At 40.8% G+C, this 16,770-nt stretch overlaps 1 protein-coding gene and 1 pseudogene across 5 annotated transcripts in view; one reads left to right on the top strand and one right to left on the bottom strand.

The window, feature by feature from the left end:
* ATAD2B (ATPase family AAA domain containing 2B) overlaps window positions 1-16,770 on the top strand; it is a 196,505-nt gene that overhangs the window by 12,655 nt on the left and 167,080 nt on the right. The window lies entirely within an intron of this gene.
* LOC101136330 (small ribosomal subunit protein uS15-like) lies at window positions 13,721-14,176 on the bottom strand (annotated as a pseudogene).

Raw genomic sequence — 16,770 nt, forward strand, 5'->3', positions numbered from 1 at the left:
AGTGTATGAGAGTTCTTTTTTTTTTTTTTTTTGAGACGGAGTCTCGCTGTTGCCCAGGCTGGAGTGCAGTGGCGCGATCTTGGCTCACTGCAGTCTCCGCCCCCCGGGGTTCACGCCATTCTCCTGCCTCAGCCTCCTGAGTAGCTGGGACTACAGGTGCCTGCCACCTCGCCCGGCTAATTTTTTTGATATTTTTAGTAGAGACGGGGTTTCGCTGTGTTAGCCAGGATGGTCTCGATCTCCTGACCTCATGATCTCCCTGCCTCGGCCTACCAAAGTGCTGGGATTACAGGTGTGAGCCACCGCGCCCGGCCGAGAGTTCTTGTATCTCCACTTCCCTGCCAATATTTGGCATGAGCTACCTTTTTAATAGCCTTTCTTTAGTTACTATTTGGGTAACTCTTTATGTCCATACTAACTTTTTTTTACTTTCCTTCTCTCTAAAATGCCTGTTAAGATTTGTTTTTGCCCATTTTGCTATTTTCTACTGGAGTTGCTATTTTTTAATTATTTTTCGAGAGTAATTAGAGATTCGTGAGTTTTGACTTTTTTTTGGTCCCACACTAAAGGATACTGTTTACATTGTGACTTTGTACACACATATAGTTTTACTATTTAGGTTTTTGATTCATTTTGTTCATTCTGATAGACAACCTGTCCTTTGTGGTGCCACTTTGTAATACATTAAGTTCTCATGTATGTTGTTCTGATCTCTCTGTTCTTTTCTGTTGGTCTGTTTATGCTTATGGCAATACTATACTTTTTTTTTGTTTTTTAAAATTTTTTGTAGAGACAGGGTTATTGCTGTGTTGCCCAGGTGGTCTTGAACTCCTGCCCTGGCCTCGTGAAGTGTTGGGATTACAGGTGTAAGCCACCATGCCTGGTCCATACTGGTGTGGTTTTTTTTGACCAGGGTCCTGCTCTGTCACCCAGGCTTGAGTGCCCTGGCGTGATCATAGCTCACTGAAGCCTCGACCACCTAGGCTCAAGCAATCCTCTCGCCTCAGCCTCCGAGAGTGTTGGGATTACAGGTATGAGCCGTTCTACCAGGCCAATACTATTTTTCATACTATGGTTTTGAGTTATGTCTTAATATCTTAAAGGACAAGTTTCTCCTTTTTGTTATTTTTCAAGGTTGACTTAGATGTTTGGGGGTTGTTTTTCAATTTTAATTTCAATTGAGATTATAGAGTTACTCAGAAGATCCAACTAGAATTTTTTTTTTTTTCTCAAGAGAGTCTCGCTCTGTTGCCCAGCCTGGAGTCCAGTGGCATGGTCTCGGCTCACTGCAGCCTCCACCTCCCAGGTTAAAGCAATTCTCCTGCTTCAGCCTCCCAAGTAGCTGGGATTACAGGCATGCGCACCCACGCCCAGCTAATTTTTGTATTTTTAGTAGAGATGGGGTTTCACCATATTGGCCAGGCTGGTCTCGAACTCCTGACCTAAAGTGATCTGCCCGCCTTGGCCTCCCAAAGTGCTGGGATTACAGGCGTGAGTGAGCCACTGCGCCTGGCCCCCACTAGAATTTTGATTAGTAATATATTGAATTCATAGATTAATCTGTAGAGAATTGACACCTTCAAATTGTTAGCCTGTCTAACAGCATGGAACATCTCTCACTTATCATAGTTTGTATATTTCTCTTGTAGGATTGGATGCTTTCTTTGTGGCCTAATATATTGTCAGTTTTGGTAAATGTTTATTGTGTGCTGGGGAAAAATGTATATTTTCTGTTAGATGTAGAAAAATAAAAATGTATGATGGAAAACATTAAGAGATGGGATATAATGTGAACTTATTGATTGGTCAGATACTCAAAAATCTCTTGTTCCATATTAAGAGTCTTTTTATTTATTTATTTATTTATTTTTGAGACAGATTCTTGCTCTGTCACCCAGGCTAGAGTGCAGTGGCTCCATCTCGGCTCACTGCAACCTGTGTCCCCTGGTTTCCAGTGATTCTCCTGTCTCGGCCTCCTGAGTAGCTGAAATTACAGGCATGGGCCAGCATGCATGCCTGGCTAATTTTTGTATTTTTAGTAGGGATGGGGGTTTCACTGTGTTGGCCAGTCTGGTCTCAAACTCTTGACCTCAGGTGATCTGCCTACTTCGGCCTCCCAAAGTGCTAGGATTACAGATGTGAGCCATTGTGCCCGGCCCTATATTAAGATTCTACCTAATTTTTGTTGTTGTTGAAATTATTTTTGTTATTTTTCAAATTCTGGTGTTTTTTTAAGTAAATTTTATTTTAGAATAGATTTTAATTTCCTTTTTGCTTTCTTCTTTCATCCATTGGTTATCTAGAAGTATGTTGCTTACTTTCCAAACAGTTGGGCATTTCTTTTCATTTTTTTTTGAGATGGGGTCTCAGTCTCTCACTCAAGCTGGAGTACAGTGGCATGATCGTAGCCCACTGTAGCCTTGAACTCCTGGACTCAAGTGATCCTTCTTTCTCAGCCTCCCAAGTAGCTAGGACTACAGGTGTGTGCCACCAGGCTTGGGTAATTAGAAAATTTTTTTTTGTTAGAGAGGGTCTTGTTATCTCCCTTTGTTGCCCAGGCTGGCCTCAAATTCCTAGACTCAAGCGATCCTCCCACCTTGGCCTTCCTAAGTGCTTGGATCACAGGTATGAGTCACTGTACCCGGCCTACTTTCCGTTTATAGTTTTGTTAATTACTTCTAGCTTAATTCCATTGTGCTCAGAGAACATACTGCATATGATTTCAGTCTTTTGAAATTTGTTCTGACTTATTTTGTTTATGATTATTTTGGTAAATGTTTCATGAACACTGGAAAATAATATGTATTCTGCAGTTAGGGGTGTAGGATTATAGATATTCACTAAGTCAAATTTGTGCATCTTCTACTTTTTTTTTTTTTTTTTTTTTGAGATGGAGTCTTGTTCTGTCACCCAGGCTGGAGTATGCAATGGCGTGATCTTGGCTGACTGCAACCGCCGCCTCCCAGGTTCAAGCAATTCTCCTGCCCCAGCCTCCTGAGTAGCTGGGGTTACAGGCATGCACCACCACACCTGGCTAGTTTTTGTATTTTTAGTAGAGACGAGGTTTCACCATGTTGGCCAGGCTGCTCTTGAACTCCTGACTTCAGGTGATCCACCTGCCTTGGCCTCGCAAAGTGCTGGGATTACAAGCATGAGTCACTGCTGGTTTTAAGTTATACGTTTTGCTTTGTGTGTGTATGTGTGATTGTTCTTAAGACTTGTATTTATTAGCTTCGCTTCGCCCCCTCCCCCTCCCCTCCCCTCCCCTTCCTCTGTTCTCTTCTTTCTCCTCTTCTTCTTCTCGTTTCTTTTTGGGATAAGATCTCACCCTGTCATCCAGGCTGGAGTGAAGAGGCACGATCAAGGCTCACTGCAGCCTTGACCTTCTGGGCTCAGGTGATCCTCCCACCTCAGCCTCCCAAGTAGCTGGGACTACAAGCATGTGCCACTACGCCTGGCTAATTTTTTGTATTTTTTGTAGAGATGGGGTTTCACCCAGATGCCAAGCTGGTTTCAAACTCCTGGGCTCAAGCGATCTGCCTATCTTGGCCTCCCAAAGTGCTGGGATTACAGGTGTGAGCCACTGTGCCTAGCCAATTTACTCTCATTTTTTCTTTAAAAAAGTTACCTCTTTTTTTTTTTTTTTTTTCAGACGGAGTTTCGCTCTTTTTGCCCAGGCTGGAGTGCAATGGTGCAATCTCGGCTCACCGCAACCTCTGCCTCCTGGGTTCAAGCAGTTCTCCTGCCTCAGCCTCCCGAGTAGCTGGCATTACAGGCATGCGCCACTACGACCAGCTAGTATTTTTAGTAGAGATGGGGTTTCTCCATGTTGGTCAGGCTGGTCTCGAACTCCCGACTTCAGGTGATCTGCCCACCTTGGCCTCCCAAAGTGCTGGGATTACAGGTGTGAGCTGCTGCACCTGGCCTATGTTACCTTTTACTACAGACTCTTCAACGTGCTCCTCCACTGTTCTTCCTCTCTTCTTACCCTATATATTTTTTTGAGACAGAGTCTTGCTCTGTTGCCCAGGCTGGAGTGCAGTGGTGCGACCCCGGCTCACTGCAACCTCCGCCTCCTAGGTTCAAGCGATTATTGTACCTCAGCCTCCCAAGTAGCTGGAACTACAGGCGTACTTCCCCACGCCCAGCTAATTTTTGTATTTTTAGCAGAGAAGGACTTTCATCATATTGGTCAGGCTGGTCTCAAACTTCTGACCTCAGGTGATCCACCTGCCTCGGCCTCCCAAACTGCTGGGATTACAGGTGCGAGCCACTGCACCCAGCTGACACCATCTCTTTTAAAAAAATTCGTAGCAGTTCAACTGGAAATGAAAGTGCCTTTCTTTAATTGCTGCAATTGAGTGACTGGACAATGAAGATAAAAGAGTATGCAGGCCGGGCGCAGTGGCTCACGCCTGTAATCTCAGCACTTTGGGAGGCCTAGGCAGGTGGATCACCTGAGGTCGGGAGTTCGAGACCAGCCTGACCAACATGGAGAAACCCCGTCTGTACTAAAAATACAAAATTAGCTGAGCATCGTGGTGCATGCTTGTAATCCCAGCTACTCGGGAGGTTGAGGCTGGAGAATCACTTGAACCCGGGAGGTGGAGGTTGCAGCGAGCTGAGATCGCGCCATTGCACTCCAGCCTGGGCAACAAGAGCAAAACTCTTGTCTTAAAAAAAAAAAAAAAAGAGTATGCAAGAGTGGACACAGTGGCTCACACCTGTATTCCCAGCATTTTGGGAGGCCAAGGTCGGAGGATCACTTGAGGCCAGGAGTTTGATACCAGTCTGGGAAACAAAGTGAGACCTCACCGCTATTAAAAAAACAAAAAATTAGCCTGGTGTAGTCGTGTGTGCCTGTAGTCTCAGCTACTTGGGAAGCTAAGGTGAGAGGATCGCTTGAGCCTAGGAGTTTGAGGCTGTAGTGAGTTATGATCATACCACTGCACTCCAGCCTGGCAATAATATCTCATCTCTTAAAAACAAAAAAACAAAAAACAACAACAAAAAAAACCCAAACTTATGCAAGACTCAACCTCAGCTCTTTGGAAAAATATTTTATTCTTAGTTAAAAAGTATGAAATAAATATTACTTTGCTTTGTTTTATTTTCTACACATTATGATGAAATAAATATTTCAAATAATATGTACATACACAGAAAAAAAGGGCCTTTTTCCCTGCTCCCCTAATTTCTCCAGTTTGTTCTTCCGAGGGATAACCACTGTTAAAGCTGCTGTACATCCTTCTGACCATTGCACGTGTACTATGGGTTTATATGTGTGTCACACACATATGCACATATAAACAACCCATAGGTTATACCCGTAGGTACATGTGCAATGTGTGTGTATGTATAATATATATATGTATGTATAATATATATATGTATGTATGTGTGTGTATATATGTATGTATGTGTATATGTATGTATGTATATATGTATGTGTGTGTGTGTGTGTGTGTGTATATATATATATATATATATATATATATATTTGGAGGCAATGTCTCACTTTGTCACCCAGGCTGGAGTGCAGTGGTGCAGTCATGGCTCACTGCAGCCTTGACCTCCTAGACTCAAGTGATCTCCCACCTCAGCCTCCTGAGTAGCTGGGACTACAGGCATGTGCCACCATGCTTTGGGTCTCCCAAAATGCTGGGATTACAGGTGTGAGCCACCACATCTGTCTTATTTCATTTTTCTTGATGGCTAATATTTCTTTTTTTCCCTCACACTGTTGACCAGGAGCCTTTCTTTATTATTATTATTATTATTATTATACTTTAAGTTTTAGGGTACATGTGCACAATGTGCAGGTTAGTTACATATGTATACATGTGCCATGCTGGTGCACTGCACCCACTAACTCGTCATCTAGCATTAGGTATATCTCCCAGTGCTATCCCTCCCCCCACCCCACAACAGTCTCCGGAGTGTGAGGTTCCCCTTCCTGTGTCCATGTGTTATAATTGTTCAATTCCCACCTATGAGTGAGAATATGCGGTGTTTGGTTTTTTGTTCTTGCGATAGTTTACTGAGAATGATGATTTCCAGTTTCATCCATATCCCTACAAAGGACATGAACTCATCATTTTTTATGGCTGCATAGTATTCCATTGTGTATATGTGCCACATTTTCTTAATGCAGTCTATCATTGTTGGACATTTGGGTTGGTTCCAAGTCTTTGCTATTGTGAATAATGCCACAATAAACATACGTGTGCATGTGTCTTTATATCAGCATGATTTATAGTCCTTTGGGTATATACCCAGTAATGGGATGGCTGGGTCAAATGGTATTTCTAGTTCTAGATCCCTGAGGAATCGCCACACTGACTTCCACAATGGTTGAACTAGTTTACAGTCCCACCAACAGTGTAAAAGTGTTCCTATTTCTCCACATCCTCTCCAGCACCTGTTGTTTTCTGACTTTTTAATGATTGCCATTCTAACTGGTGTGAGATGGTATCTCACTGTGGTTTTGATTTGCATTTCTCTGATGGCCAGTGATGGTGAGCATTTTTTCATGTGTTTTTTGGCTGCAGAAATGTCTTCCTTTGAGAAGTGTCTGTTCATATCCTTCACCCACTTTTTGATGGGGTTGTTTTTTTCTTGTAAATGTGTTTGAGTTCATTGTAGATTCTGGATATTAGCCCTTTGTCAGATGAGTAGGTTGCAAAAATTTTCTCCCATTTTGTAGGTTGCCTGTTCACTCTGATGGTGGTTTCTTTTGCCGTGCAGAAGCTCTTTAGTTTAATTAGATCCCATTTGTCAATTTTGGCTTTTGTTGCCATTGCTTTTGGTGTTTTAGACATGAAGTCCTTGCCCATGCCTATGTCCTGAATGGTAATGCCTAGGTTTTCTTCTAGGGTTTTTATGGTTTTAGGTCTAACGCTTAAGTCTTTAATCCATCTTGAATTGATTTTTGTATAAGGTGTGAGGAAGGGATCCAGTTTCAGCTTTCTACATATGGCTAGCCAGTTTTCCCAGCACCATTTATTAAATAGGGAATTCTTTCCCCATTGCTTGTTTTTCTCAGGTTTGTCAAAGATGAGATAGTTGTAGATATGCGGCGTTATTTCTGAGGGCTCTGTTCTGTTCCATTGTTCTATATATCTCTGTTTTGGTACCAGTACCATGCTGTTTTGGTTACTGTAGCCTTGTAGTACAGTTTGAAGTCAGGTAGTGTGATGCCTCCAGCTTTGTTCTTTTGGCTTAGGATTGACTTGGCAATGGGGGCTCTTTTTTGGTTCCATATGAACCAAGTTTAAAGTTTAAAAACTTTAAAGTAGTTTTTTCCAATTCTGTGAAGAAAGTCATTGGTAGCTTGATGGGGATGGCATTGAATCTGTAAATTACCTTGGGCAGTATGGCCATTTTCATGATATTGATTCTTCCTACCCATGAGCATGGAATGTTCTTCCATTTGTTGGTATCCTCTTTTATTTCCTTGAGCAGTGGTTTGTAGTTCTCCTTGAAGAGGTCGTTCACATCCCTTGTAAGTTGGATTCCTAAGTATTTTATTCTCTTTGAAGCAATTGTGAATGGGAGTTCACTCATGATTTGGCTCTCTGTTTGTCTGTTGTTGGTGTTTAAGAATGCTTGTGATTTTTGCACATTGATTTTGTATCCTGAGACTTTGCTGAAGTTGCCTATCAGCTTAAGGAGATTTTGGGCTGAGACAATGGGATTTTCTAGATATACAGTCATGTCGTCTGCAAACAGGGACAATTTGACTTCCTCTTTTCCTAATTGAATACCCTTTATTTCCTTCTCCTGCCTAATTGCCCTGGCCAGAACTTCCAACACTATGTTGAATAGGAGTGGTGAGAGAGGGCATCCCTGTCTTGTGCCAGTTTTCAAAGGGAATGCTTCCAGTTTTTGCCCATTCAGTATGATATTGGCTGTGGGTTTGTCATAGATAGCTCTTATTATTTTGAGATACGTCCCATCAATTCCTAATTTATTGAGAGTTTTTAGCATGAAGGGTTGTTGAATTTTGTCAAAGGCCTTTTCTGCATCTATTGAGATAGTCATGTGGTTTTTGTCTTTGGTTCTGTTTATATGCTGGATTACACTTATTGATTTGCATATATTGAACCAGCCTTGCATCCCAGGGATGAAGCCCACTTGATCATGGTGGATAAGCTTTTTGATGTGCTGCTGGATTCAGTTTGCCAGTATTTTATTGAGGATTTTTGCATCATAATGTTCATCAAGGATATTGGTCTAAAATTCTCTTTTTTGGTTGTGTCTCTGCCTGGCTTTGGTATCAGGATCATACTGGCCTCATAAAATGAGTTTAACACCCCACTGTCAATATTAGACAGATCAACGAGACAGAAAGTCAACAAGGATACCCAGGAATTGAACTCAGCTCTGCACCAAGCGGACCTAATAGACATCTACAGAACTCTCCACCCCAAATCAACCAGGAGCCTTTCTAATAGTTCTAATATTTCTTTGTATCATTATACTGCCACATATTTAACCGGTTGGCACGCAGGTTTTCTCCATACTTTTAACTTTATAAATAGTGTAGCAGAAAATGACCTTTCTTTTTTTTTTGAGATGGAGTCTTCCTCTCTTGCCCAGGCTGGAGTGCAGTGGTGCCACCTCAAATCACTGCAACCTCCGCCTTCCAGGTTCAAGTGATTCTCCTGTCTCAGTCTCCTGAGTAGCTGGGATTACAGGCGCCCACCCCCAAACCTGGCCAATTTTTTTTTTATTTTTAGTAGAGACAGGGTTTCACCATGTTGGTGAGGCTAGTCTTGAACTCCTGACCTCAACTGATCTGCCCGCCTCTGCTTCCCAAAGTATCGGGATTACAGGTGTGAGCCACTGCGCCCAGCCGACCTTTCTCTTTTAGATAAAGTGGAATTACTGGGTCTAACGATAATGTGTATTTTAAATTTTCATAGGTTTTCTCAAATTGCTTTACACTGAGACTAAACCAATTTGTACCCCATTCCCCAATACTATCAGCACTATTTTCATATACCTTTACCAGCTAATTTAAGGAGTTAAATTTTAACTTCCATGAAAGGCAGGGACTACCTTAGTGCTAAGTATCTTTAGTATCTAACACAAAAACAGGCACTTAATAAATTTTGTTTGTGGAAGGAATGAATTATTGAAAGTAATTAATAAGCTTATGAAGTTACATTAATTCTATAAAGCCAAACAAGTATTCTTACTTGAGATTGTATCTACTGTGAGGCAGTAGGTATAAAATTTGTTACTTACACTACCTCCTTGATTCTTCTAACAATCTCATGAGGTAAATAGTAGTTTCTGAGTTATAGTGGTAGTGCTGCAATGTAAGATTGGTCCTGTCTTACAACTTCAGAGTCTGTGGCATTTTTCTTTTTGAAACAGGGTCTCACTCTGTCACCCAAGCTGGAGTGCAGTGGTGTAATCATGGCTCACTGCAGCCTGGACCTCCCTGGCTCAAGCGATCCACCTGCCTCAGCTTCCTGAGTAGCTGGGACCACAGCCATGTGCCACTACTCATGGCTAATTTTTAAACTTTTTGTAGAGACAAGTCTCAGAGTCTACTTCGTTGGCCAGGCCGTTCTTGAACTCATGGGCTTAAGTGATCCTTTTACCTCAGCCTCCCAAAGTGTTGGGATTATAGATATGAGCTACCATGCCTGACCATGTGGCATTTTTCAGTACCCACATCGTCTCTTTCTTATTTTAAATAATGTAATATTTTCAGATTTTTAGAAACTACCTTTTAGAAATTTTTATGTGGAAGAAAATGCATTTTAAATTATTATAGACTTTTTAAATCTTTCTGTATCTCCTAAACTAACAGGTCGCTTCTATGTATTTTTTTCTCTTTCTGTATTCTTTCATGATGATTGCTTAGAAATACTAAACTAGTAAGCCCTTTTTCTTGGAATATTTGAGGAAAATTTAGAACATTTTATATGCTTGCCATTTCAGGACTTTGTAGAATAGTGTTGGCCCTAAATAAATAAATAGCAGTGCAGAGTTTTGTTTTTTGCAGTCATGGTAACCACTGCCTCTGTGCATTCCTTTTATAAATGAAAGAAAAAGAAATTGACTGCACTTCTAAGCTTTCTTGTGAAAACAGGAATACTTGTTAAAAAAAAAAAGCATACAAAAAGCCTGTCCTATAAGGAAATTGGAAGAGATTGATTTGCACCCATAGATTTTCTGATCTAACTTGGGGGAAATGTTCCTATTCTGTTTTTTCTTTGTCTCTTTGAGGTGTTTTCTCTCATCATTTACTTACTCTTTAAATAATTTGTTTTATTCTCTCTTACAGTTCCCTTTTTTCTATAAGAAGCCAGGTTGTCTTTTCTTAAAAAAAAAAAAAAAAAAGGAAAGAAAATCCTTTCCTCCAACTCTAAACTATTCTTTCTTTTTTAATTCTGACACTTTTGTAAGACTAGCTCTGTAGTCATCACCTGTACTTGCTCACCACTTGCTCCATTATTCACCTAGTGTTTTCCACCCCGCATTTCACAGACATTGCCCTGTCAGAAGTTACAATGATCTCTTACTTACAAATCCTCAGGTTTATCAGCTTTCTTCTGTTAAGTCTTTTTGGAGCAGTTTAACTCCTCTTGTTTTAGTGAGAGACTATATTTGTCTCTGATTTTTATGACATCTCTTGTGCTTATCCCCATTAATTAGGCATTTTTTTTTAAGGTTTTGACTTCTGCCCTTCTGTTTTTATATTCTGTACATTACCTATGATCATTTTCTTTTATGACCATGTTTCATATCTGTCTCTGCTCCTTAACTCACTTCATCTCAGAGGTGTGTTTCTCATAGCCTGATAGACCTCTCCTTAGATTTCTGGCTATAATTCCAAACTAACTTTCCAGTTTTAATTCAGCGTTATACTTCTCCTGTCATCACCTGTTCCCTGGCTCCCCACACCACCACCACCAACAACAACCAGCACTTTTTATACCTGCCCTTACTGTATTTATTTTGAATACAGCACTGATATCGCTAATCTAGTTATTTTGTTTTCTGGACTAAATTTCTTCTTTCTGATTTTCCCAATTCTAAATGAGGCCATCATCAAGTTTTGATTTAATCTAGTGGTCTGCTAATTCACTTAATTCCATGCATCTCTCATTTTTAAATGCTATACTTGGCTTCATTCTTTTTGTTTTTAGGTTAAAATCCAGCTTTTAGATTTCTGACAAATTTAGATCTGGGCATGAAGCCTTCCTTGAAAACCAGAGCAGCATCTATTCATTTCTAGTTATTCTCAAGTTCTTTTGCCTCACTTTTTAAGATTTATGACAGAATAATAGTCACTATTTATGGTAGCTGATGAGTATGGTTTAAGGGACTATAAAAGCCAAGGAGAAAATGGTTTTTACAAATTGAAAAAAATTATCTATTCAAAGAGGTTAGAATTAAACAAAAAAGTTGCTTAAGTGGGGATGACTATATCTTTTCATTATTTAATTTCTGTAGGATTTTACATTATTATTATTATACTTCTCTTGGAAGTTATCTCATCCTTGGATTGTGTTCTGGTATTTTATGTGCCCCATTATTAAGTTGTTAGAATACATATTCCCACTTCTATAGAAAACTTGAAAACAACATTTATTTATTTATTTATTTATTTTTGAGACAGTCTTGCTCTGTTGCCCAGACTGGAGTGCAGTGACGCGATTATGGCTCACTGCAACCTCAACTGCTGGGGCTCAGGTGATTCTCCCACTTCAGCCTCCCAAGTAGCTGGGACTGCAGGCATGGACCAGCACACCTGGCTAATTTTTCTATATTTTTGTAGAGACATGGTCTTGCCATTTTGCCCAGGTTGGGCTCGAACTCCTGAGCTCAAACAATCTGCCCACCTCAACCTCTCAGTGTTGAGATTACAGGCGTGAGCCACCATGCCCGGCCGAAAACATCCTTTAAAGTCTACATCAAATAGGTTATTTATTTATTTATTTTTTTAAAGAGACAGGTCTTGCTGTGTTACTCAGACTGGTTTCAAACTCCTGGCCACAAGGATCCTCCCGCCTGGGTCTCCCAAAATGTTGGGATTACAGGTGTGAGCCACTGTGCTTGGCCTCAAGTAGTTCTTATCCATCTTTTTTTACCACTGCCTTCCACGTCTTATGTACATAGTAGGTCCTCAATAAATGTTAGTTAACTGAAATTATTTCCCTTATGCCTGAGGTACTTTTCCTACTCATGGATTATAATCACTCTGACACAGATTGCTAAATGGCTGTGGGTAGATTGCATAATCTTTTAAATATCTTTGTCATGAAACTGGTAACGCCTTCTCTCAAAGGGTTAGGTTATCATTAGCTAGTAAAATGCTTTGAGGGAAGATGAAAAAGTTATGGTTGAGGGTTACGATCATCCTATTAAGGGTGAATTGTTAGCATCAGGTTTGTAGGTAGAAGCTTTCCCAAAGCTTGAAGTTAATTAAATGGTGCTGAAGTAATTATTTTGTACCTGTTTACATCGTGGTTGCTTACTTTATTTAAATCCCTAGATTTCTTTGGAGGGAAGGAGTCTTTGGTAATCCTCTTTATTCTGATGTCTCTGTCATAGAGCCAAATCAAGATTGAAACCCTCCCGTGACAAAAAAGTAAATATACCAGTACATTGTAGCAGTTAGGATGATGTGCTTTGTATTATACTTGAAGTATGTTATATGCCAGAGGTCCTCAGACTTTTGTGTACTAAGAATCATTTGGAAGCCCTTGTTAAAAACGTTTCACCTCCAGAGATTCCAGTCCAGCAGGTTGTAATTTTTAATGAGTAATGCAGGTGATTTTTGATTCAGGTAGTATGTAAACAACAGTTTGAGAAATACTTCTGAATGGAATTGAAAGCCAGTAGAATATGCAAATGGCCAATAAATAAATGTGCAAAACTCGCATAAATTGATATTCAAGTAACTATATACTTGGATTATTTTAAAAAATTCAAATATTTTACTTCTTTTTTTTTTTTTTGTCTTCAGTTCAATGGTACATAGTACTTATTTCCAGAGTATGTTTGGGAAACTAGTACCTGCAGATATTCCATGAAAAAAGAGAGCTTGATCAAATAAGTTTGTGAAATGTTACATACTTTATTTCATCCTTAGAGATTTATTTTGCATGTTATCATAATACTCTTAGAAGTTTTGCAGCAAAAAGCCTTGGACCTCATCGTTTCCCAAACTTAATTCACCATGAGCCCTCCTTTCTTGCCCCTAATAATTTATATTAATAATATGTGAACAAATTTCCAGAAATTTTGTTTGTTGTTTTTCCTTGTTATCATGGAATTTTAAAAAATAGGGTATGTTTTTGTAATTTAGGAGCTTAAAATCTTGCTAGAATTTCAAGACTTGGACATGACACTTTAAAGATGATAAATATAAAATGCTAAGTTGAAATAATCAAGTGCCCAAATGTATAGTAGGGCTGCAACTAGTAGCAGGGATAAGCTTAATTTAGGCTAGATTCTTCAGGGAGATTTCATGAAGAAAAAAAAAAAAGGTCCTGAGATAGGTCTTGAAGATGAGTGATCAAATTTGATTGGAAGGAGTAATGCTGGCCTGGGCTATCTAAATTGGTATAGTAGTTTATAGGTACTAGTTTCTGTATCACAGATATACTCTAGCTTAAAATACATGATGTTGCTTCCTCAGTGACTCCTTTTTTTCGATAAACAATCATTTTATTACTTGAGTACATAGACAAACTTATGCAACCAGGGCAGAGGCTGTGGATGACTCATGTTTCCAGTTGGGTGGGAGGATTTGCTTGGTCTTGTATTAATAATATTGAGCCAGTCGGTGAATTCATCTATCAGAATCAGATGGAATTTGGCATCCTTATCCTTTCTGTTCCTCTCAACATGCTTTCGAATAGCAACTGCTTGCTTAATTAAACAGTAGAGATCCTCAGGGAGATCAGCCGCAAGTCTTTTGGACTTAAGGATTCTTAAGATTGTATTGCCTGTCACAAAACATACTTGTGCAACACCATATGAGCCTCAGGATCACACTGATTTGTGAGGGAGGCAGACCCTTCTTGGTCAGTTTGTAAGTCTGCTCCTTCATGTCATCAGATGTCAGCTTCAGCCAAGTGGGAACCTTGCAGTGACAGGGCAGAGCCGATTGAGACAGGCCCTTCCCAGGAGTGCGCATGCGACTCATGATGTGGCAGTCAGGCGGTCCAGTGACTACGTCTTGAATATGTTATATAATAATGCTTTTCAAACTCTAATGTGCACATGAATCACCTGGGGATCTTTTAAAAATGGTTTCTGATTCAGTGGGTCTGAGGGTGGGGCCTGAGATTCTACATTTCTAATGAGCTCCCAAATAGATGATGCCCATGTTGTTGGTTCACAGACCAGAATTGGAGTAAAGAATGTCTTGGATTAGTAATTCAGTTAGATGACCTTTAATGTACACTTTAACCTTGGGAGTCTGTAAATATACCAGGTTGGAGTGGATGAGCTAGTATAAAGAAAACTAAAGCTGGGCGTGGTGGCTCATGCTTGTAATCCCGGCGCTTTGTGGGGCCGAGGTGGGAGGATCTCTTTAGGTCAGGAGTTTGAGAACAGCCTGGCAATGAGACTCTGTCTCAAATAAAATAAAATAATAAAAATATAAAATTAAAAGTAAGAGGCCAGGCGTGGTGGCTCATGCTTCTAATCCCAGCACTTTCGGAGGCCGAGGCTGGCAGATCACGAGGTCAGGAGTTTGAGACCAGCCTGGCCAACACAGTGAAACGCTGTCTCTACTAAAAATACAAAAATTAGCTGGGCGTGGTGGCATGCACTTGTAATCCCAGCTACTTGGGAGGCTGAGGCAGGAGAATTGCTTGAACCGGGAGGTGGAAGTTGCAGTGAGCCGAGACCACTGCACTCCAGCCTGGGCGACAGAGCTAGACTCTGTCTCAAAAAAAAAAAAAAAAAAAAAAGTAAGAAAACTGTATTAGAAATGAAAGGACTACTGGGCACGGTGGCTCACACTTGTAATCCCAGTGCTTTGGGAGGCTGAGGCGGGCGGATCACAAGTTCGGGAGTTCAAGACCAGCCTGGCCAATATGGTGAAACCCCGTCTCTACTAAAAATACAAAAATTAGCTGGGCGTGGTGGCATGTGCCTGTAGTCCCAGCTACTCAGGAGGCTGAAGCAGGATAATCGCCTGAACCCAGGAGGCGGAGCTTGCAGTGAGCCGAGATCATGCCGCTGCACTACAGCTTGGGTGAGAGAGTGAGACTCCATCTCAGAGAAAAAAAAAAAAAATGAAAGGACTAAATTTAAAAACACTCATTTGAGTATAGTATGGTGACTGACAAAGGATTGTTATAAGATTGAAGTATATCTTAAATGATTTTCCACCCCGTGCTGAATATAGTTTGGAAGTAGCTAGCTGGCTTTTCTTGGGAACTTAATAAGTGATGGTGTATTATAAAACTAATACACCATCTTAATTATATACATGCTCATATTTGAATTTCAATTATTTTTTCTTTTGTGCCGTTTAGTACCAGTGTGGCCTTGTGGCTTTTTTTTTTTTTTTTTTTTTGAGATGGGGTCTTGCTCTTTCGCCCAGGCTTGGCGTGATCACAGCTCACTGCAGGCTTGACCTCCTGTGCTCAAGCGATCCTCCCACCTCACCCTCGCTGAGTAGCTGGGACCACTGGTGCATACCACCATGCCCAACTAATTATTATTATTCTTTTGCGGCAGTTTCCCTCTTGTTGCCCAGGCTGGAGTGCAATGGCATGATCTCAGCTCACTGCAACCTCCGCCTCCCGGATTCAAGCAATTCTCCTGCCTCAGCCTCCCAAGTAGCTGGGATTACAGGCATGGGCCACCATGCCTGGCTAATTTTGTATTTTTAGTAGAGATGGGGTTTCACCGTGTTGGTCAGGCTGGTCTCGAACTCCTGACCTCAGGTGATCCATCTGCCTCGGCCTTGCAAAGTGCTGGGATTACAGGCATGAGCCACTGCCCCTGACTTAACTAATTTTTATTTTTAAGTTTTTTGTAGAGGTAAGGTCTCATTACGTTGCCCAGGCTGGTCTGGCACTCCTGGCCTCAAGCAGTCGTCCTGCCTTGACCTCTCAAAGTTTTGGGATTTCATGTGTGAGCCACTGTGCCTGGTCACAGATATTTCTATATGGTAGCATATTGGAAAGGATTATAGATACTTGTTGACAAAAAGAGTCAAACTCTGTAAAATATTTAAAGAGATTTATTCTGAGCCAAATATGAGCGGCCATGGACCAAGACACAGTCTCAAGAGGTCCTGAGAACATGTGCCCAAGGTGGTTGAGTTATAGCTTCATTGTATACATTTTAGGAAGACATATGACATCAATCAGTATGTGTGAGGTCTACATCGGTTCAGTCTGGAAAGACGGGAAAGATGGAGGGCTTACAACTGATAGGTGGATTCAAAGATTTTCTAATTGGCAATTCGTTGGAAGAGTTATTTTCTAAAAACCTGGAATCAGTATAAAGGAGTGTCTGGGTTAAGATAAAGGGTTGTGGAGACCAAGATTCTTATTGCATAGATGCAGTGGCCTCCCTTAGAGACAATAGGTGGCAAATATTTTTTGTTCAGACCTTTAAAAGTTGCTGGGCGAGGTGTGGTGCCTCACACCTATAATCCTAGCACTTTGAGAGGCTGAGGTGGGCACATTGCTTGAGGCCAGGAGTTTGAAACCAGTCTAGGCAATATAGTGAGGTCCCATCTTAACAACAACAAAAAATTAGCTGGGCATGATGGCA

This window comes from Gorilla gorilla, chromosome 12 (assembly GCF_029281585.2).
Source record: "Gorilla gorilla gorilla isolate KB3781 chromosome 12, NHGRI_mGorGor1-v2.1_pri, whole genome shotgun sequence".
NCBI classification, from domain to species: domain Eukaryota; kingdom Metazoa; phylum Chordata; class Mammalia; order Primates; family Hominidae; genus Gorilla; species Gorilla gorilla.